The sequence below is a fragment of the Temnothorax longispinosus genome, chromosome 7 (assembly GCF_030848805.1).
Source record: "Temnothorax longispinosus isolate EJ_2023e chromosome 7, Tlon_JGU_v1, whole genome shotgun sequence".
Taxonomy (NCBI): domain Eukaryota; kingdom Metazoa; phylum Arthropoda; class Insecta; order Hymenoptera; family Formicidae; genus Temnothorax; species Temnothorax longispinosus.
In genome coordinates, this window is record NC_092364.1 from 15,116,018 (window position 1) to 15,142,874 (window position 26,857).

Genomic DNA, 26,857 nt, shown 5'->3' on the forward strand with positions numbered 1-26,857 from the left:
CGCTAAACTGCTCGTTTTATTCGCATAAAAGATTGAGGAAATTTTTAGTGGCTAACGATGAAGTGGCTTATAAATTTTTCGGCCAGACTATCTTTATACAGAAACCCGCCCTCGAGTACTCGCGCTCGATAAAAAATGCAACATTCTCTAAGATCGGTCCTCTCGTCGTCGTAAACTGCCGAGTGATCTCCCCTCATATGATTGACCATCTTGGCTACGCTGATGGCTCGTCAGCCGTCGGTATATGACGGAACATTGGTAGGACGTGGTACGTTGGACGGGGCATGTCTTGCATGTTAGCGTTCCTCTCGAACGGAACATCCGTACATGTGTATCGCGCTCATACGTATGTATATTTACAATTACGCGGAAATGCATTTGCCTATATGCACATATAACTGTTTATCCGCCGATACCCTCTCGCGTGATGTATTAGTCAGAACATGTGGGTTCTGAGTACACAAATGCGGATTTGAGCATGATTAGATTTAATATTTCAATGCGAGAGTAATACTATCTCATGTATCCGTGCGTGGAAGGATAAAAGTACTCATTGATATTGTTGATAACACTGATTCGTAACGCCGAAACTATAATATAAGTCGGATGTAGAAAGGTAAAACAAACATGTAATAGAGTAAAAATTATTTTATGACTATTATCTTATCTATAATAGCTGTTATTTTTTAAATACATCTTATAGTAATCATAATTTTATATAATGAAGTAGTCAGTAAAATAAAATTTCTATAATTTTTCTATCTATTGTTTTTTTTTTCTGTCAATAGTTTGGTCAATAGTCTCTAATGCAATATGCGTTGTTTAGCACGAAGACTTATTTGTCAATTGGACCGTCACTTAAATCACCTCTACAGATGTGTAAAAGTGTAGAAGTGTTACAGAACAACAGAAAAGAAAGAAATAAAATGTATACTTTGTATTTTGAACGTGTGTATGATTGCGAATTAGCATGTAATCGTAATAAGCATAATAAGGATGAGAGATTGAGCGAAACTGTGGGTGCAAATGTTGTCCATTGACCTCGTACATTCCATATACCCTGATCTTATGAGCCATCAGTATGACTTGACCCTGTTGGGCTGTTCTACGTACATATCTACTGATATATCCCTACCGGTACCTTGCCCTGTTAGGGTGTACGTTCAGCTCAAGTGTGTGCATTAGTGGCACGCGTGTGCATCAGTGCTCCGTGTTCCACACGCACATATATTACTGGCAGGTATGTATATCTACACATATATATGTATGTACATATATATGTAGAGGAAGAGAGAGAGAGAGAGAGAGAGAGAGAGAGAGAGAGAGAGAGAAAGCAGAGAGATCCTTCGATAGTGTGCGTTGTATCGCGGGTACGGCCCCTCGTATAACCCGAGATCAAGATTGATAGGCCACGAGTCGCAACACATACGGGGCATCCACTTAGCGGTGCATTATCCGAATGAGAATGTGTACAGGCTGGATCTTACCTAATGCGACGCCCGCAATCCCGGTAATGGCGACCGCTTTGGCCGTCGCGCGCGACGACGATCTTCGCCAATCGATAACGCCGCGCGCGCGTGTCTGTGTGTGTCTGCATTCTGTATACCGAGTAAACGCGCGCCGCGCGAATTTTTTTCACGGCCGTCCGGCAGGCAGGTGCGGAAGAAGCTACTCCCGTGACCTTGCAAATCGTACTTATAGTCAGATACAGGTTGACGGCAATTAACAGAACGAAGACGCGCGCGTGCCGAGGGCGATTCTTTCCGGTTTTACGCTCACCGTACGTCCAGTCAGTTCAGTCGCGTGATTGTTTTTCACGCTATCGCAAATTAGATTTTAAGTTTTGGCGTGCGACTCTTGCTCCTCGTTCGAGCTCTGTTTTGAAAAAAACGCACGCTGGAGGAAAAGTTCGCGTTTAAAATAAAGTAAAAAAAAAACGAAAAAAGAGAGACGAGAAAAAAGAACATGAACGAGGCATTGAGCGAAGAGGAGGTAAAATGGAATTCCTCGGAAAAGAACACGTTAGAGAAAATACATACTTTGGCATGTGGCAAAACGTTTTTGCTAATGGCACTGCTCCGCGAAACTGAAAAATTATATGCTTTTTCAGGGGAGTATTATTATTAAATTGCAGCTGCGTACGCGACTTGTGTGCATAAGTGTGCGCTTGTGAAAAGGTTATTCCGCGAGCTGTATATCACGTAAAAATATTTTCCAACAAGACACCAAATATTGCACGATATTAATATCTCCTCACGACACTGCGTTACATTTAAAATCGATTTAGAATTTCTTGTTTTATTAAAATCGTTCATTATTAATCCTCGTATAAATAGCGTATAATTATGTAACGACATCGAGCACAAAATGCTTCATGTATCATATCCCAGGAAACATTATTATAATTTCAGTACGACATGAAAAATTAATTAGATAATGCTGCAGTTTTCATTTAAAAAAAAAAAGGAAGTTTAATTACCTTGTTGCCGATTTTGTCGTTTACAAATTGCAAATATGCGAGGTATTACCGTAAATTTTTATATAAAACTGATATCATTTTTTGCTGCATAAAATAACTGGTAAATGAGAAACGAGGATTGAGCAGTTGCTACTTCACGCTAGGCTAAGTAGACTGAACACAATGATTACGTGTCTTATGTAATACTAATTATTTTGGTATACACGCAATATCTATTACAATGTTGAATAATTTTTAATCTCATTTGCGTGTAAGTTACATAATTATTCGGTGATCTAATGCATATTGCACAACGAAAGCAAACGCACATAATACAAAAACGAATTATTACCTTTATCTATTCCGTTGATCCAGCATTTATTATTATAATTTTGCACAATAATCTTTAACATGATTCATCCGAACGCTTTGACCGTGAAACGACTGCATTTAGACGATTATTCGAGTTGTTTGCAATAATATGACTATTACACTGAGAAAAAATCCAAAAAAATATTTATTAGGTGGCTCCTAATAGCATATTTACTTATTTTTTATACATATTTATTTAGAATTAGATATTTTTATTTCAATTAAATAGTAAGTAAAAAGTAAGTAAGTAATGCTATTAGGAGCCACCTAATAAATATTTTTTTGGATTAAAATATTTCTTTCTCAGTGTATAACTTGTATAACTACGTCATTGCAGAATACAAAACATCGTTTATCAAAATACAATAATGATTGCGGTGAATCACTTTTAATGGATCATAGTAGACAATTTATATATTTATATATTATAATATTATGCACACCGAACGTACATTTTATGTACACTGAAAGCGTTTAAAACGACTTGGCGATTTTTGCAGAAATACAATTAGTAAACTTTATATTAATAAATCCATTTGATTTTGAGAAATTGACATGAATAAAATATAAAAAGAATAGCTAAAATTTAAGAGAATATTGAAACTGAATTGTATCGTAACGGAATTGTTGTCTTATAAAAATAGCATAAAATTTTCTTCAATATTTCCTGACTCCGCTAATCGATTTCTTATTATTACGGACGACAAACGTTGGTCTTCTATCTCTTTATACGAGTCATAACTTTCCATTTCTCTATATGAGTATATAATAACTTAAGCGAGATAATCGGACGGAAAGAAATTTGACGTTAAGAGACAACGTAACGTGTGATTTCACTCATCCTCGCGCCTACTTGCGAAATAAGTGGATCACCTTGTCTCATCCGTTTTCGTGCGTCGGATATAAGACCGTAATCGCGGTTGATACATCGCCGCGATCGCTCTTCATTATCGTCGAATGTGTCCTGCAAGCTTATACGGGTATATGTAGGTACGTTTCGCAAAACGACGTAACTTTGTCGCGGTGGCGAAGTGGCTTAACAAGGCGCGCCGGACGAATTACGCTTCTTGCGTATTTCGGCGGAAGCATATGGATATCGTGTATTATACGAGCGTGTGTGTTCCGTCCGAAGGTGGATCCAGATCGAGCGAGCGAGCGCAAACACACATGAATAAACAACTTACTTCCGCCAGCCACCGTTCGTACTCATTGAAGCAAATTGTTCGTTCGCGTTCGTTCAACGCTTGTTAACTTGATCAGGATTAGGAGGTTTCCGCGCGCAATTTTGTAATCGTTAACAATGAAATTATCTATAGTGATAGCGTGCTTGATAAAGGTAATCGAAAACGAACGAAAAGAATGAATATGAGGCATATGTTAAATCTACGCATGAATGTGTTGATTATTTTACACAAAAATTTTAACAAGGACCTTTTTTAACAAAACTATAAAAATTTATTCAGAATATACACTGTTGGAACATTTTTGTAGTTTTGTTAAAAAAGGTCCTTGTTAAAATTTTTGTGTAAAATAATCAACACATACATGTGTAGATTTAACATATATGCCTGCTATGTTAATTTAATAACTTAATAAATTTAAAATGTAAAATTATTAAAATAATTTTAAAAATATGTTAAAGTAACACAATTTGAATGTATTTATTAAATGTGTTAAAATTTACAGAAAAAGAGTGTTGATTTTATCTTACAATCTTAACTTCAACATAAAAGTTATGTTAATTAGACACATAATTGACCTCAAATTACGATTAGAATTACATTCCCTTTCTATTGAAATATTTTAACACAGTATCGATGTTACTATTTAACACATTTATAGGTATTATGTTAAATTAACACAAAAATTTTAGTGGACCGTTTGGGACATGTGATTTATGTTATATTTAATACAAATTTTCCAACAGTGTGTAGGAAGTTTCCACGCGCAATTTTGTAATCTTTAGCAATGAAATTATCTATAGTGATAGCATGCGTGATAAAGGTAATCGAAAATTAATGAAAAGAATGTAAAATCTACCAAGATATACAATAAATGCGTCACGTATTAATTCAACAAATATAATTAGTCGCGAGAAGAAGGGAGACGTTTTGGTATTCTTTTCAAATCTAGGCACGGAATCTAGGTCGTCCTTGCACGTTTGTCAAAAAGTTAAGCAGGAACGGACGATAGAAACTTTAGAATCCTCACAATGCGCAGATTTTGACTGGTTAATTCAACGGAAGTGGCAGCCGAGTGCGCGCGAACGAGAAAGAGGGGAAGTCGTTTTAATCCTGCCGCGCGGTAGGGTTAAATTCACCCGTTTTTCGTCGCATTCTTCCATTCACGCGCCCGGTTCTGTCCTTTGTATTCCCGCTTTCGTTCGCTTTCGCGTCGCGAAACGTGAATCGTCCGGCGCGGCGCGGCTCGGCGAACGCCGACGAGGCGGGCGTGTAAAAAGGGCCGCTCATGCGGCGGCGACAAAGCAGGCGAGGCACGCACGCCTCGCGCCTCGCGTGTCGACGTGAAACGCGTCGGCGGGCGAATTATCCGTTGTAGCAGATCAAACGGTCTCTCCCGGGGAAACGGGGAAGCCCTTCATCACGGCCCTTTGGCTCGCGCCGTAAAGCGCGCGACTAAAAAAGGCCCCGCTGCCGTCCGTCCCTTCGAGCGTCGTCGGATTTATCCCCCCCCGGTGGCGGTGATCAGCGCGCCGGCACCGTCGTCGGCGAAACGACGTTAAAATCGATCGAGCGTGGACACCGTCCACCTGACTGCTCGGCGGCGTATAAATCAAAGCGCTCACGTGTTAATAAGAAGAGAAACTGCGGACGCAGCCTGACACCAAAGACCGGTATGCATCGGTGCGTGGCGGATTTGATAAAAGTATTAAATCAAAGCCGTTCGCGTTCTATTATAATACATGTATACTGTGAATTTAATCGAATATATTTCTTCGTTATATAAATTTGGAATTTGCACGCTTTATGTATGTACACTCATTGCGTGTTTAATATTTGAGCAATGTGGCCTTTTTGTTCATGCCGGAGATTGAGTCTGTTCATTTTTTTTTTTTTTACAAATGCGCTAATATTTAATATGCTATACTTTTATTATAATATTTAGATACGTTTATTAACACATTTTGTTGAAAGTGCAATCATTTGTGATCAAATTTAATCGAGAATTGAAGATACGAGAGGAACACGTGAATAAATTTTGCAATTACAACACAATCATACTACTTGTATTACATTAGTACGAGCACGAGTCGGGATCTCGAAATGGAAGAACGCGGGTAGCGGCGTCTACGGCTAAGATAAACGTCCGGGAGTACTGGGGCGGCGAACGAAGTGTTCTCGAAAGAGTTCGCATGAAATTGAATTGATACGGTTTACAGTGCCAGCGGGTAAGCGGATTCCCGCGACCACGGGTATCGTATCGATGTTAAAACAATGTTAAATCGCTCGAGTCTGACTTCGTCCGCTTGGCTGCTCATCGCAATCATCCTTCCCGAGAACGCGAGAGGCCGTCGGCGAGGGGTTGGCTCGAGGCTCGAGGTATAAGTGCCGGCCGCCCGGGAGAGAAAAGGGACGGAAAAATAGAGGGCCGCGAAGGAAAATTATATTTACCTTACGTGGAGTTCCTTTGAGACAATCTTCACGGTATATAGAAAGTAAAAGGGGGAACGGAGCGAGCGGCGAGCGCGGCGCGCCGACGATTGAGGATAATATAATAATGCGCCGGAGTCATTTACGACGACGATTCGATGGGGGACATTCTCGAGAGAATCACAACGAATCTCACCAGGAGAACCAATCGACGAAGTGTCATCGAATTGCAGAGGCACGGAGATTTGGATTTCCTCCCGTGATCGACTGCTGACGTCGCGACGATCGATTCTGGCCTTAGCTGCCCGGTCGGGCGAGGGTAATGGTCTGTCATCATCAGAGACGGCCGTAAGACCAAAAGTCGCGATCTTATCGATGAAGGAACGTAATACGCGCTGGTGAAAAGTAAAAGCGGAGCAATAGAAACAAAGGCAACAGGTCCGGCCGTTTTAACGCGGTCAAAATCGACTCAATCATAAATAATCATCTATAACAAATAACGAATTCTATGAAACGATAATTAAACAATAGGACGCGATAGGAAGCGTAATAATTTATAATACAGCAATGTTAGCATTTAAAATACTGCGAATTTTTTCGAGATATTTTATAAACACTGCGAGAAAGAAAATAAAGAGATACCGTAGGAGAGAGAACAAAGGACAGCATTAAGGAACGGTATTAAGATAATCCTTTGCTGGCAACATACCCGATCCGTGTTTGTCGGAGACGTGTTTCAAAATGCCTCTCTTCATTACATTACGCGAGATGTCATAGACGGTAAACACGCGCATCGCATTTTTAAAACGCCGTTAAAAAGTTTCGCGAGACTCATTCTAACAGAATGAGTCTCTTTCTGATGAAAGTCATTATAATATTTTTGCGTTTTTATTAGTTTAGCCAAGTAAAATTCCACAATCTACCTGTTGTTAGCGGCAATGCTTTTGCCTCTATTACAATGTTGCTTTTGAATAATTTTAACCCTCCGTCTGTATAATATACGGGGCCAAAATATCTGCTCGTAGTTGTAAAATTTGCGAGCCAGAAAATATTAAATAAACGATGGTTTATCGAAATGACTGTAAAATTGTCAACTACAATGTAGACAGATGTTTTGTAAATTTTTTTCAGATTTTTTAAAATACTTTAAAGTAAGGAAAAATGGCGTCAACCCACGTATACACTTCAAGGGTGCAAAAAGACGTGTACAGACGGAGGGTTAATACCCCCTCCGTTCTAACGTTACATTTGTTTACAGAGGATCAAATCACCGTAACGATGTTAAATTAAATCATCTGTAAAAATATCCACGGAATTTAAGATGTGACGTAAATAAAAATGTAATATAGCAGTAAAGTAATATCGATGCAAAAGACTCACAATTATTTTGACTTATATACGAGCGTATAATGCTACGCCGAGAATATCGAGGTCTAGGCGGCTAAAAAAGCTACAGTTACAATAATTATGGTATAACAAACGGGATGTGTTTGATTAAGTGCTAGTTCTTTCCCGGCTTTTCTGTTTCGTTGCTCGCGCGATACAATATGGTTATGACATTTAGGTTAATGACCCTGGCAATTTAATAACTCGTCGTATTACTCGTCCTACGGTCCACTCTCCATCTCCACGAGGTACGATCGATCGCCGTCTGGCCAGCTAGCGCTCTCCTCTCCGGCCTCACCCTTCCTACGTGATACACGATGAAATTTCATCCCGGGCTTTACGCCATATATATACTGCCAAATAGTACGATCCGACAATAAGTTTACCCATGGTTTTATAGCGCGTGTGCTTGCCCGCTTGCCCGGGCTTGACCGGAAATATTCATCGACTTTCACGCTGTCAAGCTGTCGAGCGACTTTAGCGCGATCGATCTCTCGCAAAGTATTTTCCGAAATAATCTCATAAAACGGTAAACAGATGTGATCGCTCTGATCTCATGAAATGCAAAGGGGGATTCCAGGTGCGAACTCCCCGTCGCTGAGGCGCATTTTTGCATGAAACCATTAAGCAGATACTGCGAATTCCACGCGAGTAATTTCGCCGCGAGGAGTAATTCCGCGCCGTTTTTATCACTCTCGGCGAACCCATTTTCGCTCGGGCATACAAATGGGGTACGTTCGATGGATTAATCGCGTGTCAGAAAGCGGCGTGACTTCAACGGTAAATTCGACTTCGCTGTTCGACTTCGACTTGGAAACTGATAAATGATATGTCATGGAATTATACGAAAATTTATGAACTGGCGGACACGCTATGCGTCATTTGACTAAACGCCAAAGGCTCAGTCTGAGATATTTGCATATAAACGCGAAATCAGTAATATAAATTCAATATCATCGATATTTGCTCGCAAAATGCTCGCTGACAAAATAAACAATCAAAATAAATATTAAAATAAATATTAAAATATTAAGTTTTTGTTATTACGATATATTTATTTCTATATACATTTTAACTTGTATAAAGTTTATTTTACCTTCTATTAATATAAAATTCCGCAAATCACGTTATGCGAATTGAATTGGATGGTAAGGCTATTTTCTTACAGTATATAAAAATTGAAAGATACATGCGCTCTGACGTTGACTTATGTGAAAAGATTCTGGCCATGATGTGTACGAGATATTTCTCAAAAGTAGAAGAAATGCAGTTCCGATTCAATGGAATCGTGAATCGATTGTCATGGATTTTCGACGCATTTTTTGCGTCGAATCGACGTAAATGCAACTTGCACCGCTCATTAGCGCTTTTGTGCGCCGTGCTGTTGTGAGCAACCCAATAGCCTTTTTGCGAGCTACGTATTTTTTTCTTCCCTTTTTTCGTAATACGAGGGAGAGCGAGTGAATGAACAAAGGGTATAGATATAGAGAAACGCAGTGCGTTTCACGTGGCACATAATCTCGGAAGTATTTATTGTGTGACAAATCTCTCGATACGGTATTCGATGAGCATTACGCGTCTCCCGCCATGCTTTTTCACGGCAAACACTGGCGAGAAAAAACCTCGGGGGGAGAGAGAGAGTGTGTGTGTGTGGCCCGGTAATTTCGCCGGTATTTTGTATTTCATATCGGCCGCGTTATTTCACGAAACTCGCCGGCGCGCGTTCGCAAAAGCCGGAGATTGCAAAATTCAAAGCGCTATCGCGGTACCTCTAATTTCGCGCTATTCCGCCCGCGCACACATGTATTCTAATCGTCCGTTTTCTCTTTCGCGTTTCTTTTTATGCTCCCTGTGCATTACGCCCGTTCGCGGACAGCGAGTCGCGCCATTACCGGTGGATTAAATTGCTTTTTTTCAAACCGATACGTAAAGTAAGCTAATATTACGGCGTGTAATATCGTGATATATGGATTTCACGGAGGAATACCTCACCCAAGCGTCATCAAGAGAAATGTATTCATCTTTTTTTTTCATACGGGGTATTCGTACGCCTGAGGAAAGAATATTGTAATTAGGATATGGTTCACTTGCGCCGCGAGGTTGTTTTGTTATCATTCGTAAATAATGCCGCGTGTTCCATTATAAATTGCAGTCAAACACAAACAGGCGCCGTTATCAATATTCATTTGTAATGTTTTATCACGATGCCATTAGACGTACTACCGCGCCGCGCGCATTATTTACAATCCAATTGCGCAAAAAACAAGCCGGTGAATTTCACCGATGAATAATTGGTGTGTATGTGTGTGTGCTCGGTGCGCGCAATCGAGACGATATCCGTCTCAGCTTCTCGATAATATCCGTCCACCCGGCATTTGAGCGCCACGACCAATAAAAAGCCGCGCGTGTGTGTGTGTGTGTGTGTGTGTGTCGCGCTAAAGATCGATATAAACCGATCGAAATAAGATCCAATGATCAGCCGCAGAACGGTCATGATAAATGCCGCCGGGCGAAACAAGAATTTCAATTTGCACCGCGCACGTGACCGGGGTGCCGACTAACGAAAATTCCACATTTCCTCCACGGCTCTCCCTCGGCGTGGACAAACTCGCGACCAGTGGAACACGTACGTAATATCTGCGACTTCCGGTGTTTTTTACCATCCCCCGGCGCTGTCCGCGAGTGAAAATTCAGAGATGACTTTCATTTATGATTCGCGCTTAACATTGTCATGATCTCCACCGTACATACTCTCTCTCTCTCGTCCAGAGGAAACAATGTTTCTGTTGAAGAAGCGATATGAAGAAGCGTGTTAATTTAACTCATTGTCAGTTTTGAACAATCTTGTTTTCTACATTTTCTGCGTACCAAAAAAATATACCAAACTTTTCGAGTGATAATATTGTATCATATAATAATGAGGAAAATTAAAAGAAATTTTGTTTCTCCTATGTATGTATACACATATTAAAATACTACTCTCTGATATTGATACATACAATATTATTTATATTGTTTAAGTAATTAGATTGGAAAAATAAGTTGAATTGTCGTCGTCGCCGTTCTACTAACTGAAATAATAAAATAATGCTTGGATAAAACGTATAAAAATAAAATAAAAATAATGTTCAGGGAGGTAAGTATCTTTGTAATAGGTAAGATATTGCCTTTGAGAGTAGTGCCAATTTGTGTCGAGCAAGATTTTCAAGAACGATCGGATTGTCGTCAAACGTCACGTATTTTGAAAAATTTGTTCTTTCGTTGCCGGATACGCCATAAAATAGACTATCAGCGTATCGCGTTTGTGATAGGAAGAGCAGAGAGGGTGAGGGTCGGAGAGCGGCTTCCTATAAAATACCGACGCGACGTCGCTTCTTTTAGCCGCGGGGCTTTGTGGAAATACGAGATAATGAAAAAGCTCCCGCGGGATTCTATTTTGAAGGGAGGTCCGCGAGAGAGAGAGCGATCGATCCTACGAGCCCTTTAAACGGCCCGACTCCGGTCACCATTTCCGTCCGGCAGCGGAACAATGCGCCGCGATATGTCACGCGTTCCAAAGTGTCCTCGACGTGCCATTAATTGGAATTCAAATGGACATAAACATCTCCCATTGGTGACCACTGCCGGCAAGACACGGCATTCGAGAGGGTTCGACCACCTTCACTCGCGGTTTGTAGTCTAATAGCCTGTCCGCAGAACGGTGTAACTTCGCTTAAAATAATCTTCTCTGTACTGCACCGTGCTATAACCGTTTTTCTCCGTTGGCAAATAAAGAGTTGACATAAGAAGAACTATAAAAATGTGTAGTTTATTAAAAAGGAACATTATGAATAACAATAAATGATATTTACAATTTTTTATAATCCCAGAATCTTTTTGAAAAAGTAAAACACTATCAAGATTTTATATTTTGCATTATTTTTCACGTCGATTCTTTAAATGCATAATTTGATGTGTCAAGCAGTAAATAATATGTTGATGCAGGCAAATTAACTTTCAATAATGCGCTTTTTATCCGTCAAAAAAATTCATTTTTTTCCTTCAAAGAAAAGCATTAAGAAAAAAGAGCGAGTTCTATTAGAGTCTAATGAGTCCCAAATAATACTAAATAGAACATGTGTATCTGTGAATAACTCAAATAATTACTTATAATTGTATTATGTTGGAGCGTAATTCATTCGCGGCACATTAACTACTAATCCAAACAAAGTTGAAATATTCTCGGACAAATACACTCGGATATGCGTCCGAGATATAATATGAAAATGGGAAATTTTCGTTTTCTGTATTTATAACTGACATCAGTTAATGATAACTCAAAAAGAACTTTGAGGCATTAATTTAATTTATAACGCGACATCAAAGAACAACGTTATTATTGTTGTACATTTTTCTAGTTATAATATCACACAGTGACAAGTAGTATCAGGTATTTTATAGGTAAATATTATTCTGAAATAAATTCTCAAACGCACTCAGTAGTCTGCATTTCATGATATACGACATATTACATAAACATAGAATTACAGCTTGTGAGTGTATTACGAGAATATGATCTTGATAGAGAGCGCAATCCGCGTGTTTTGGGTCTGTTTCGTTCTTACAGCTTGTTTATGTAAGGAATGTTTCATTATTTACTTCATGAAAACAGTCCTGGGCATATGTTCGAGCTGGCAACTAAGGGCGAGGTTTCAGCTTACATAAATTATCAACTGGAATACAACCGGATTTCGGGGTAAGACCACTTTACCGAGCTAATCCAAAGCACTCGGTTTAAACTATACGAATTTAATCACAGAGATATATAACGGATATTTTACGTTTGTTTCATTTTCTGCGTAGTAAATAAATTGAATTAACTAAAAAACAGGCACGTCGACACGGACAAAATATTCCGACGTAGCCAGTTATTACTGCGGTAAACGGGTGAACGGATTAAGCCCCCTCCGCAATACACGCGCGTGGATTTTTCGAAATCAGTATAAACATTTTTATCCAGCTTTCAAAAGTTCAATCTAACATTCTGCGCGACAAATTAAGACCATTTTATATTTAATTGAAAACAAAATTTAATATCATGACGGAAGATATACGTGCCGCTTTTTAGTTTTAAATACCATACAAAGAGACCGTAATAAAGCATATGGCATCATGTTAACACAGAATATAATATCGCAAATGTACGTTATATTAAGCCCGATGAGCATTTAATTTACATATTTTCTGAAATCATATTAATTTTTCAACAATGCGCGATATTCACATGGCCGCTCGGAAAGCATAAAACTAATGCGACGAAGATATCAACGTCGAGCTCTATTACGGCTATCACAAGTCGCATCCTTCGGAGTCGCTGCCGCAGTTACAACGAAAAATGAAGACGGAGCGCGTGTACGTGTTAGAAATTAGTCGACACACCGTCGACACTTGTACATCGGTAATTCCTGTCACGTTGACGAGCAAATTGTTACGTTTTGCTCGTCGCCGCGCGAGCAAGCGACGTAATTAATTGGATATATAACGACAACTCCTTTATTAAGCAAATAATTTTTAAAATTGTCTACATATTGTGTGCGTGAGTGTTTAAAAATATTTGAATTAAATTTTGAATTAAAATTATTTGCCTACAATTGTGTCTAAAAATATTGGAATTAAATTTTTAATTGAAATTATTTGTCTACATATTGTGTTGAATATTCAGAATAAAAGTGAACACTGTGTAAAATGTAAAAAATAAAATAAAATAAAATAGTTGCAAAGGTTCCTTTAGCTTTGCGATAAATTCAATTAAACCTTATTTATAAAATCATTTATTAAACCTCTTATAAAATAACTGGCTTCTTTTAGTTCCGCTGAAAAAAAATTACGTAATAAAATATAATGTCATTTTTATTGTACGTTCTGTTCGGCTCGTTCACGACATAAGCTATACAAGTGAATTTTGCACATCCACGTCTTCTGGAAGCTATATGTATGTATGAAACCAATTGGTATCATTATCTTTACTTTGCCGTAAAGTGACTGTAACCTAAGGCAATCATTTTCCATGGACTCGGAAATATCTGTGAGATGTCCTCGACACGTCGTTCTACATTTCCAGCGTAATTTTATCTTGTTAACCTCATCGATTTTTCATCATGTGACTTTTCCTATCTTGTCATCAGTCTCGTCTCCTCGCCTCTTTCGTAACTTGCGGAAGTTCTCTGGAGCTCGTCGTAACCTTTTAAAATTATACACACGCGCGGCACTTAAAAACATGAATATTACGCGTGTCTCGCGATCCGCATCCGTGTCCGCGGCCCTTCCGTTCGACCTCCGCCGACGCGACGTAACGCCGGCAATTGAGCGGAAACACAAAGAATCGCGCAGAAAAATTGCTTGCCTCGGGTCGACGCGCGACGTGCCTCGACCGTCGCCTTTCTTCGCTCGGACATTTCGCACCGAAAGATTCCGTGCGTCGCCTACGTGACCATGCGCGCCCATGCGGACCTGCATTCTGACGACGTGACCGTACGAGAGAATCGAACACGACATTCACCATGTGCGCACCAGTTACGGAATTCTCAGTGGAATTATATGCAGCGAATGATCTCGCGTTGCAATTATCGCGAATGTACGGATAAATAGATTTACGGAATTGCGACACGCGCGCGCGATCGAACGCCTGCAGAGGTCAACGTTTTCGCGTGTAATCCGTTTGCCTTCCCGTATTTTCCGAAATACAATCGCATTATACGTATACACACTTTACAGTAGGTACAGGTCGCATGCGGAAATTCATGCGACGCTCTTTTGAATTAACTTTCCGCATAATAATCGAGATGCGAGAGAAGTTATCCAATCTCAGTCGCAGGTCCCTGCTCGTACGGTCCATGCGTGCGGATATGGAAAAGCGCGCGACTCTGCGCATGAGGAATTTGTTAATTGCACATGACGTGGCCGCCTCAGATGAATTTTTAATTAATATCGCCGTCAGTTAACAGCGAACGCCGAGTTACGCGGCCGTAATTATGTACCGCGGCCACGGTGCACCGTGACACACGCAATTATTTGTTTGACCGCTTGTCTCCGTACGGACACTTTGATGTCCAAACATTTTTTTGCGCGTCGCAGTAAATTCTTCGTGCCGATCATTAATCGCGGCGAACGTTCGGAAAATTGACGATAAACCGAGCGATAATTGCAGCTATTAACGATTAGCAATCGCGATAGTTATCCGAGGTAGTGTCGCGTTCTCTCTCCGTGTGCCATTCGTCCCGTAATAGTAACCGACGATTTGGAACAACAATGGAATTACGGTCTCTCCCTACAGTTTCTCAATAATTCACCGTTATTTTCTGTCTCACGAACAGACCGCGCGCGCTTCTAGAAGGCAATATTCCCCATAATTGGTCGTACATTCAACTGTTGCGTCAATCGGCGGAGAGAGAGAGAACGACCCGAAACTTTTCCATTAAGATAACTTCTCGATGCTAGGCTGCGACGCGAGACTCTACGCGACTCGTTCGGTAGGGCACGATGACTTCGTGCCCTACCGATAAACTCCCCGGCAAGAGCAGAATTAATTTCTACGGTCGAATAATCCCAGCTGGCACGGAATATTCTATTTACCTTCACTGAGCGACGTTAAGCGGACCGCAATAATGGCCGGCTATGATGACGTTTAACTCAGGCTTAACGGGGTTTAATCCGGCCTCCGGTTGTCCTTCGAGTCCCGGAAACGGACGATGTATAGAGGAAGAGACAGAGAGAGGAGAAAGGTGTATCGACGCCGATCCATCCCGTTTCAATTTGCCGTGTTACAATTGTGCCGCTCAAAAACGTGTGACAAGAGAAACAAGGCACGCGACGCAGCTGCATCGCGACGATTTCCGTATCGACAACCTGTCGATTAAATTATTTTCGGAAATGACGACCGTTTGAGAGTCGCGCCGCCGCGCCGTCCGTGTCCGCCGCGCGCCGTATCGCGAACGGGCGGCACGCGGCGCGGGGCGATAAACAAAAATTCGGTGACGCGCGCGAGAAAACGCGCGGCAATATCGGGGCTCACGTTTCATCATGCGTGCGCCAACTTTACCGTTCAACGAATTACGTTTCACGGGTAACACGATTCCCGCTAACGCGGGACACTATACTCCACGAGCGTTAACAAGGTTGCCCGTCAAAGAAAAAAATATCCCGCTAATATCGCGGAAGGCAATGATACCTGATACCCTGCAGATAACAAGGTTCTCGTTGGATATCCCCGTGATTCGATATTCGATGTGTCGATTGTCCCATAATTGGACGAGCGAGTTCGGACGGCAAAATGTTAATGCGTCATTCGAGCCCGCCTGTGCGTATATAATACATATTTTAAGCGGCGGGACCGATCGCCGCGCCGCGCCGCGCCGATTCCGGCCGCACAACGCAGGCTCTAATTACACATTATAAACGTTTGCGGAGGTACGGAATTTATATTCTTTTCCGTGGTGTTGCGCCGCGCATGTTCAACGTTTGCAACGTGACACCGATACACCGTGATTACCGTGCGGCTTAACGGCACTAATTACGAGCCGCGTAATTCGGCGTTTCCCCCGCGCGTTTCGCCCGAAACGCCCGTTGCCGCGCCGCTCGCGCTTGTCGATGTCGGCCGTGCGTTAAAGCGGGGTAGGAAAACTGATTACTGATAGTCGGAATTCGGTTTCGCGTTTCGGGCGAAAAGGGGGGAGGGGGGCGAGAGGGGCTCATTGAAAATTCGGCGCCGCCCGACGCTGCGTGGCCGCCGAGTGGCGAATTTTCGCGCGGGGCGCGCGGCACGCCCCGATCAAATCGCGCGCGTCCACATACCGCCGATCGCGAACGACCATAAAGAAAATTAGAATGAGTGGATGCGGTTCGGTTGCGGGCAACGAGGTTGCCCGGTCGTGGCGCGTAGCGTTCTCACCGCGTTTAACGTTGCACCTGACGTTTCACACAGGACATTGGTTTCAAATCATTTGCAGTGGCATAATAAATCGGTAAAAGAATGATTGATTTAACTGATGGTTATAATAAACAATATTATAATTCCCGTTTCGATATCTCATCCTCTATTTTAGTGATTTATTAGAATATACGTGACTGCCACCCATAATATAACTCTGAACGAACCGAGATTCTTGCGCTTATAGAAATTAGCGATCAATATTTCACAACTGAAAATGGCCGTATTTCGAAAGCCAAATTTTCGGCACAATCGGATTGCATTCTATTCGAAATGGAATGTAATAAATTGCGTCGTATATTTAATATAGGTACTAAATGCAATCATTATTGCAACTAAATTTTAACTACTATTTGTTGCTGGTTTTAAAAATAGGAATCATCATCATGGGCAAATACAGATTGATATTAAATTGACGTATTTGCCCGGTCCACTTTTGACGTGCGCACCTTAACATACGATTTCCTGCGTTTAATTGAGAGCCAAATATGTACGCGATGCGGTGGACATGATGATAGCGCAAACATGATTCGCTAACAAGCAGCTTCGACAGGGAAAATAGAGAAAGTTGATCATTAACATTTGAAATTCAGACCGCAGCTTTTACATTCGTTTGGGATTGGCCGGGGTGATCGTCCGGTTAATTTCCGCGTGGCGCTACAGGGTACAAAGTGCGGAGAGACACACGTATTCGTGTTCCCGGTATTCATCGTATACGATAACGAAAATGCGGATAAGCCATCCAGTGGAAATAACCGCGAAAAAAGAGCGTGATGAATGCCGCGCGCGGACGCAGCCGACCCTATCCCGTCGGCAATTATAGCCAGCTGCAGCAAAATTTGGAGAAGTGAATTTCGCGTTGAAAATCGCCTCTCTTTGAGCCGCCTCATCCCGCCCGCGCCGACGTCATTCGTGAAAATGCGCGAGTTTTACACGCGCGGCAGAGATACTCCATTAACACACACACACACACACATATACGTTCATATATTTCTTACTAAATCCAATTTAATTCTAATTCATCTGAGAACTTAAAGCTCGACGCCCGTGTACAAAGCAACGTGCATTTCCGACGCGACCAGATCCGCGTTGTACATCCAACGAATTTCGCCGCGCGAATTAGTTTACGAACTAAATTGACGTTTAATGTTGCGTCGGGCGTTGCCGGTTTACGAGGTGGATTCGAGCATTGTCGGAACGCGCGGAATTCAGGGCAGCCTGATGCGGAGGGAGAGAGGGAGAAGGTGGAAAAGGGAGCAAAACGTATCGGAATTTTATTTTATAAGAGCGTCGGGCTAACGCCCGGCGATAAATATCGAGCATTGACGGCGCGTTACGTTGAATCGCAAAATTCTCGGCACGCGGGACGGCGCATATATGCCGCCGGTGTATATTATATTCGGAATGGAAATCGAAAAGGCGCCCCGCATATTACGCCGGTAATTTCCATTACCGGCAGCGAGAAGCGGATAGCGATTCCGAAAAGTGAGCGACACTTCTCCTGAGTCGATCGAGTTTATCAGCACGCTCGATTTGCGTGTCGTTGAAAGATCAGCCAGCTCATTTCGTAGAAAAACGATCTGAGAAATCGATGGGCTTAATCACTCCATACACTCAACCATTGTCGCCGGTCCGTAAATTAAATGAGATACGTAATGGCGAAGGGATATCCCGTTGTGCTGAACTGCTGAAGAATTGGGAAAGTCACTTTATATCGTTCAACCCTTACTAACGATTATGGCCGCATCCTAACGTTTATAGATCGTAAGAACGCGAGTCTCGAAAAGATATACAAACTGTAGTAAACTTTGCGCAATTTTTCCCAAGTACTAGAAATACACGTATCGATCCATTTGACATTACTTTTCCGATAAGTTCGTGATTAAAAACAAGCAAAATATCAGAAAAGTCTACAAAAACTTTAGAACGTTAAAACTCCCTGTAAATTATATATCGTAAATAGTGTGTAGAGAGAATACGTAAAATTAATATTTTCTTTTTTATCACAAATATTCAGGAAGCTTTTCAACCTTTTCAACGAATTTTCTTATAATTTTTACCAAAAATCTTGATTCCTCGTTTGCGCCGCAGTTGGTCCATTAAAAATATAAAAATATTTACAAAATATTTAAATTGTACGTTACAATTTCATAACGTACGAATGAAATCTCCCATTACAGCGCGTAGACTGTCAAAATGCGAATGCTCCGGCCATATTGCTGGTCTTGAATATTTCTACGAACAAACAACTATAATTTGAGAAATTTGCATGAGGATTTATAATGCGCGCATTTCCGCGAGCAATCCGGCGCGCGCGGAGTGACCGTGCTCGAAGTCCGGCGTTAACATTTGCGCGAAAGTTTTCGCGGTTCTATTCCAATTACCCCGCAAACTCGGCGATTGCGGCGGGGGCGCGCACGCGGTGGACGTATAAATATTTGTAGCGCGCCATCAAGAACGAAGTTCCATAATGAACGTCGCGAAAAGCGATTCTATGACGGAAGGCGATTCTATGAGAAACAGGAGCAGCACACGTGCAGAAAAGAAAAACCACCGCGCCTTCACGCTCTCATTCTTTCGCGCGTATTCACCTGCCGGTCCCGCGACTTACAACTTTATTTTTCCGTCTTTCCTTTTCGCGCAGTATTAGCAAGAATTACCGCGCGCGCCCGTGCGACTTAAATTCGAAGTCGCGAGGGATGCTAATTAAAACGATGCTGGAAAAGCGTGCGGTTGTGCGGTTTGCGGTTTATCGCGCGGCGTCTCGTTTCAAACAGGCACGGCATGGAGGCGGCGGGATAATAAGCTCGGCTAGTCGGTCGCGCGATGTGCAGGTGGACGCCAACACGCCGACACCTGCTACCACTTGCTCCGCACGGGCATCTTTATCGCGAACGAGCCGACCGGACGGTGATCGATCGCGCGCCGCGCCGCGCCGCGCGACAGACCGGTGACGGCACTCAAACCGATACCCCGCTCGCAATTTTCAAACGAACGAAATACAGCCACTCGTTCAAGAGCCGTCGATACTATCCGGCCCCGCCACTTCCCGCCAGTTGTTTCGCAGAGACCCGGCTTTCGGCTATTCGAATACACACTCGGTCAGATTGATAAAAAAAAAAAAAGGTTTGGCATGCGCACCCTGAAGAAAACCGGGAGGGGAAAAAAATCAACATATGACGATTCGAAAATTCGCTTTCTGAAAACTTGGAAAAGTTTTAAAAAATTTGAAACACGGGAAATATTGAAACTGTTACGGACGCGGGAAGCTCTTCAATGGTGCATTCCTTTCTTTTTTTTCTTGTGTAACTGACGCACTTGCCTAAATGCAACGAACCATTTCCCACTTGTTTGCTGTCTCGATGACAGAATGTTTTGATCATAGAGAGAGAAGCGATAAAGCATTGCATCCTGCATCCTGCATTCTGCGCTCCATAATGAGATATCACTCATGCGTTAGAACTAGTCACTGATAATGATGGCTGTCGATTCGCGCGGCAGTGATGAATAACAACATACGTTATAATAATAATAAAAAAACATCTTAAAGGATTGCGATTTATTAAATTTACGTGAATAGATTTTCAGTCCATCTCTCTCTGCAAAGTTTTAAATTATTACTTTACGTAGGTCGTGAATTTATATTTATTTTTACTTTTGTAGTTCCGATGTCGACCTAAGTAAAAGAAATCCAGTACACTTTGAAATGGAAGCGGTATCTGCCGGTCGCTGTTTTTCCCCGAAGTTTCTGCACCGATGTCGCGCATTCGCCGTCGTAACCGGGACAAAAGTATGAAAAAAAAAAAAGAGAAGAAGCCGAAGGTTCCTCCCGCGTTGGCTTTCTTTCCTTCCGTTCACCCGTCAGTCTCCGTCCCCGCAACTAATGGCGCTCAGTTTTAAGGCGAACAGTGCGCGAGATTAAGAACACAGACGAAGGTATTAGAGATTGCCTCCAGGACGATTACGTGATAGGACACGCTAATCAGACCTCCGTTATTCCGGGCCAACGGACTCGTCGGGGTCTCTCTTGAGGTGACGTGCCTGCCGCAGATGTTACCTCAAACCGTCCGTCGCGGTTAAGATATGGAGACAGACCTTAATCAGACGTTCGTTTCAAGGTGGAAATCTACTCGAACGCTCGACGACATTTGTTAAAATCGTTTTAGTGTATTCCTGAGTATATCCTAAGTGATTCCTAAATCCTAAGTGATTCTAAATAATTACATGGATAACCTTGCTCGTTTCTCATCCTGTTAAGCTAATAAATTAAAATACTGTTACCAGATGTGGGGGAGAAGGCACAGATGTCGCAGTAAAAAATTGCTCTCTTCTTTGCTCCTACAATATCTTCCATTTAAATTATTCTACGAGGCTGCAATATGTCTATTTAAATCAATATTATATAGATAAAAGATAAAAAATATTTAAAATTATATTTAAACACATGTAAGTATATAACGATAAGATATAGTAAATTCTATACTAAATTATAATGTACTAAAAAAAATCTTGGTTATATATTTTGCGATGTTATTATTACCTTTATATAATTCGCCATACTTTACTCGTCATTATTGACTACCTTTGACATTATAAGTATCTCTCAAACCGGATAATGTAATTGGATGATAATAATATTCTTAATAGACGCATTTTAGCAGCAAGTGGAAACGTTTGGGATAGTCATTAGCTCCCAACATTTCGAGCGACGTCATAAGATGTTTTCTTGTTTACGCGCAACTCGTTGAATTCATGTATATATATTGAAATATTATGTATAATTTTATACTTTTGATCACGTTTGTTAATTAGAACGCAAGAATAGATAATTCGTTACGCCTTTATGGCGCCTTGAACTATAGAAGATCAACAAATACCTGTCTAAATAGCTGAATTTAAAATCGAACATACTGGCTCGTCACTCTCGGCCACAAAATTTCAACAACTCCACAAGGACTTACACACACGTTTAATTGACGATCGATATATTTCAGGCTTACCGTATAGGTGAGCCTATACGCCTCCAGAGACTTTTGATACAGCTTGCCTGAAATACTACCGGTCACAAGGAAGAAGACGGGTTTTCGTTTAAAATTTTACTCACGATCGCACGAAGGATCGTTTGATAAAATCGAGTTGCACGTAGGTGCATCGTGGTATTTCTACGCCTCGCGAGTTACTTCATACGGGGTGTTCCACGAGACTTCCGTTTTATTTTTAGAAAACAGCAAGCAGAATTTAACGAAAAGAAAATTCACCGTAGTGCGATATTATGCAACACGATAAATGAGTGCCATAATAATTATTCGTGGACGAGGGGTACGTAATAATCAACCCCACTATTAATTATCTTTGACGAAATTTCCATTTAAATTTTGATTGACAGAATATTTAATGCCGAACATTAAAGATCGCGAAAGCTGTCGTTTGACGTTTGATAAAGCTGCCGGTGAGCGCAGAAATTGCCGCTTAACAGAAAGTTTTTCGCAAGGCACCCGGTACGGAAGGAGAGACTTTTATTCCGCCTTCGTCGCGCGTAACAAGACGTCTTCCGCTTTAAGCACAGAACAGAACCCGTCGTACATAGATACAATCAGACATCGGTCGATCCCCCGTCGGCGTCGCGTCGCGGGGAATGGCGGCGGCGTTGCTTGTTTCGCCCATCGCGACGTTAGTTTCCAGCAGTCTCGGCGGCATTTTCGTCTGGAAGTACGCGACACGAGAGAAACCGCTGGCCATCCGCCGGTACGAGGGATGCAGACGGGATTGCTCGCACACCGTACCAGACCTAACTCCGCGTGCCTGCCCGGGGGACGTCTATGCGGTCGCGGATGGTTGCGTTCGCGTCTGCACGTAGAGAGACGTCGTCGACGAGTTACACGCGACTTCGCAATGCCAAGATATTAGCGTGGGGTAACATCTCCCTACATTCTACGTTCCGCTTCCGTGTTAAAAATATAAATTGGCAACACGTTAACGAAATAAATTTCACACGTCTGAATCTAGCCAGCATCTTTTACGAGATGTTTATCGGAATATTCCGTTTCACCGTTTTACGCACCGCTGATTCTCGCGACGAAAACAATACTGACGGTTCGAGGAAAAAGATTTAATGGTGATTATATAAGAAACGATTAACTCATTTGCGATATATTTTATGAAACTGATTGTATTATGATACGGTTGTGTTTTATTGTATTGTACAACCGTATAAAAGTCAATAATTTCATTGGCGGTTTTTCCGCGTATAAAAATAAGATCGCGATCGCGATTGATGCGATGAGAACGACGCTAATTGCGAAGAACAGGACCGAAGACCGCGCAAAAAGAAGCTTGCGTCGAAGTTGGAAAGCGGTGCAGCAGTGCGGGTTGCTGAACTGCTCCTTGAGGCATCCACCCGTCCCAGAAGCAGTTCCGACTTCTATTTAGTGTAAGTCAGGCGAAATAAGTTACGAGAAATAGACGAGAGAGGAGGAACGGCGGGTGTGTTTGTCCCAGCAGCATCGCACTTAAGCACATAACAACAGATACGAGGCGCCAGAATCGAGTTATCACGCCTGCGAACATAGTTATCGAATAAAAAGGTTATTGAAGCATTTATTGGCTACAACAGTCTCAGAGGAACGCTCCGAAGGAGAAAGTCCTCGATCACAAGCTCCTTCAATAACGATCCGATGCGCGGAGAAACGTTAACCGGTTACCTTTTCAAAGAAAAAGCTTTTCTTTTGTATTAAAATCTCTATTTAGTCGATAAATAGAGATAAAATTCAGTTAACGAATAAACAACAGGTTCAATGGAAATTAACGAAGGTAAACAAAAATAAACAAGAATTATTAATCAATGTTGTTGGTGTTGCGAAACTCATACCATTTTACAATTTTTCCATCTTAAACATACATGAAATATATTCAATAATAAATATGTAAATGTATCTTGCGTATACATGTAATGTTTGGATTAACTTTTTCGGCGTCATAATATATTCCTAAATTTAATTTGCTTTATAACACAATTCATTCCTCCTAATTGCCCCATTTTACCAATAAAACGAAGAGAAATTTCAAATTTTAATCGGCTTGGGCTGATTGAAGCATGCACATACGTTAAGCCAACCTTAATTAGTACACGAATTTCCATTTTCCTGTTAAGCTTCTATTCATTTGTCTATCAGACAACTGGAAATAGACAGTATTTGCACTCTCGTAATAATCATCGTCATTATTTCCGCATTACATACAGTAAATGCTAGGAAATTCAAATCAAATGAAGACTATTAAATGCTCCCAAGTCCAAACATATACCAATTCATAAAACTACAGTTCGAACGAACTTTCATGAAGATCGTGTTTCGCAATTAGTTTCTCAGTTCACGAGCGCGCGCGAACCGGTTGTCCAGAAGAAATTGATTTAAACAAATTGGTGCGTCAGAGTTTGCGAAGTAAACGTTAAAAAGAGAACATCAAGAAATTCAATTAAAATAAAAAATATTACAAAATTACCGATTGCCAATCTAATAACAGAAAGATTAATAAACACAATATTTCAACTTATACAAGATTCATAGAGTTTACAATTTGTTTACCTGCAACATCAATTTAATTAAAACATAATAAAGCGCTCTGCGATAGGGCATTGCTAGGGGAGGGGATATTTTTAAATTATCTCCCATCTGCAAAAAAAAGAGAGAAAGAGAACATCGTTCGCGTACCACTCGCAAATATATTGCAGCCGTGACGCCGGCATGCAAGTCCGTTCTCCTTTAGCTTTCTGTACCTGCCGATCGATGTCGGCGACGCGCCGATAATTAGTCGTTCCGTAGCTGCAAATGGGACACGGAAGTCGGTAGGTCGCTTCGTGATTCGGAATATATTGAATGTCACCGGGCACAATTGGATTGCGTGTCTTGTCATGGCTTCACGCGTATTCGCGATGGCATCGAGTCAATTTCTTTTTATACGAATGTATGAGATTCCACGATCCAAGCGCCTGATATTGAAACTACAAATATCGAGCATTTTATATTGCACAAAAAATATAAATTAAATCATAATCGAAATATTTTTTTTCTTTTTTCAAAAGGAAAAGAAAGAAAACGAGATGAAAAGGAATGGAATTACATAAATTGTTGGGCAGTGTAGTGACAGAAATCAAAGTTTATCATGGATATTCAATTCTTTTTCTTTGTAGGTAACAATGTAGGATAATTTCGAGCAAACTCAAATGAAAAAAAATTAGAACTTACGTTACTACTGCATTCAATGCAATTCATTCGCGCGGATATATTTAATCTTCCGAGAAATAGAAACTGTGCATGGGTGTGTCGCATACATTTCTCTGTATCATAAAATGCTTATGCAATCCGAAATACAACTTTCTAGTACAACGTCATTTTGGTCAAGGAATTACATTCGTGCTTTTTACGCTACGACTATATAAAAAGTTAAATGAGATTCTTAATGCAATCATCTCCTAAACTCACAAGTGCAGCGTGTGTTTACAGACACGTCTGTTGAAATCGTAATTGCACTAACGAAACGTACGACACATCAAAGCCTCGCCTCGACACGAGTTCTCTGAAATTTCAAAATTATTATTTACTCTGTACACAGATCCATACCTCTCGATGATATGGATATTGTGCACAGGTATACGTACGCTTTACAAACGAGCATCGTGGCTTCAAAGGCAACTTCGCGATTATCGACGTCTCTTGTATTTGCTACGACTCGACTGCAATGTAATGACTAAAGGGATCACACATGCAGAACCGTAACGAGGTAGCTTATATGTGTGTTTTCGGTGCACGTCAGGTAAATTGTGCGTTCAATGAGCCGCGGGTTCGCCGCGACGCGGATTTACGGGATGCAAAGAAAACTGATATTGAAATTTGACGAGATAATGTAAAATTCGTAATTAAAAACTCCCGTTACGTCGCTACGGCAGATCGTGCGCTCGATACAGGCGCGTCGTGACAGTTCGTCATGTTAATCCGGCGCAGTCAAATTCTGGACATCGCACGATCGTTTTTGCTTCGATTCTCGGAGCTTTGTTGTGAAATCTCTCGTTGGAATGTCCAAAGAAAAATAATTCACCATGACATAACCGAGAGTAAATCGAGAGCGTAATTTAATTCAGAATATTATCTTTGAGAATTTCATTTTCATGCTTTTATTTTTTTAAAGCACGATATTCAATTCATAAATGATAAAAAACATACTTGCCTCGCTGGATTCATATTCTTTCATTTTCTAAAATTTCTATAGAGTAATTATAAGACGCAGCCAGACGGAAAGAAAGCGATTTTCGAATTAGACATCGCCGGTGACCGTATCGGAGTCATCGCCGAAAGAAAAATGCGGTAAAAGGATTGGAATTGAAGTAGGAATGGCGTTCGCGAGAAACCAATAGCACTCATCGAAATGTCAAGCTCTTTTGCAACGCTCGAACGGACATGTATGTACGCGCGCAGTTTCAGATTCGCGCTCGTTAACCTGGTCATCTTTCTCGTGCCTGACGGCAGAAAAAATATAGCGATAGGACCAGATACGTTTCGCGTTCTAACACCATGTTTCCTGCATCCGGCGTCCCATTAAGCTGTATTGCTTTCCGTCCTCTTTCCTATCACGTTCTTTTTTTTTATGTTATTACGCAAACAATTCCTTTTATTTAAATATCGAGAGCTACATCGAGATTTAAAATATATAAATAAATAATTGAGAGCTTTTTGTCCCATTTTTCCCTGTTTTGTAACATCAAAAACAAAAAAATGTTTTTTATTTATGTTTTCCTTCCCCGAGTATCAGGATGAGAATCGTTCTTATATTAAACGTTTTTGCGACTTTAAATTCAAAACGATGTATTTTCCATTCCGATCACTCTTTCTCGTGCAGCAAATATCACCCTTCGCGAAATACACATACATTTAAGAAACGTATATAGTGAAGCCTTCATATTTCTCTCCCCATCTGAGAATTCCTCCCCTCTTTCAAAGCTGTTCTTCTTCCAACCTCCGCCGCGATGTTCGGAAGCACCGTTCCGCGTCTTGCCAATTTTTTTTCCCCGCG

General features: G+C 41.2%; 2 protein-coding genes across 5 annotated transcripts in view; one reads left to right on the top strand and one right to left on the bottom strand.

Moving 5' to 3' along the window:
* The window catches only part of Glurib (Glutamate receptor IB), a 221,917-nt gene that overhangs the window by 167,310 nt on the left and 27,750 nt on the right, over nucleotides 1-26,857 (top strand). The window lies entirely within an intron of this gene.
* Nucleotides 1-26,857, bottom strand: part of LOC139816504 (uncharacterized) — a 178,789-nt gene that overhangs the window by 16,032 nt on the left and 135,900 nt on the right. The window lies entirely within an intron of this gene.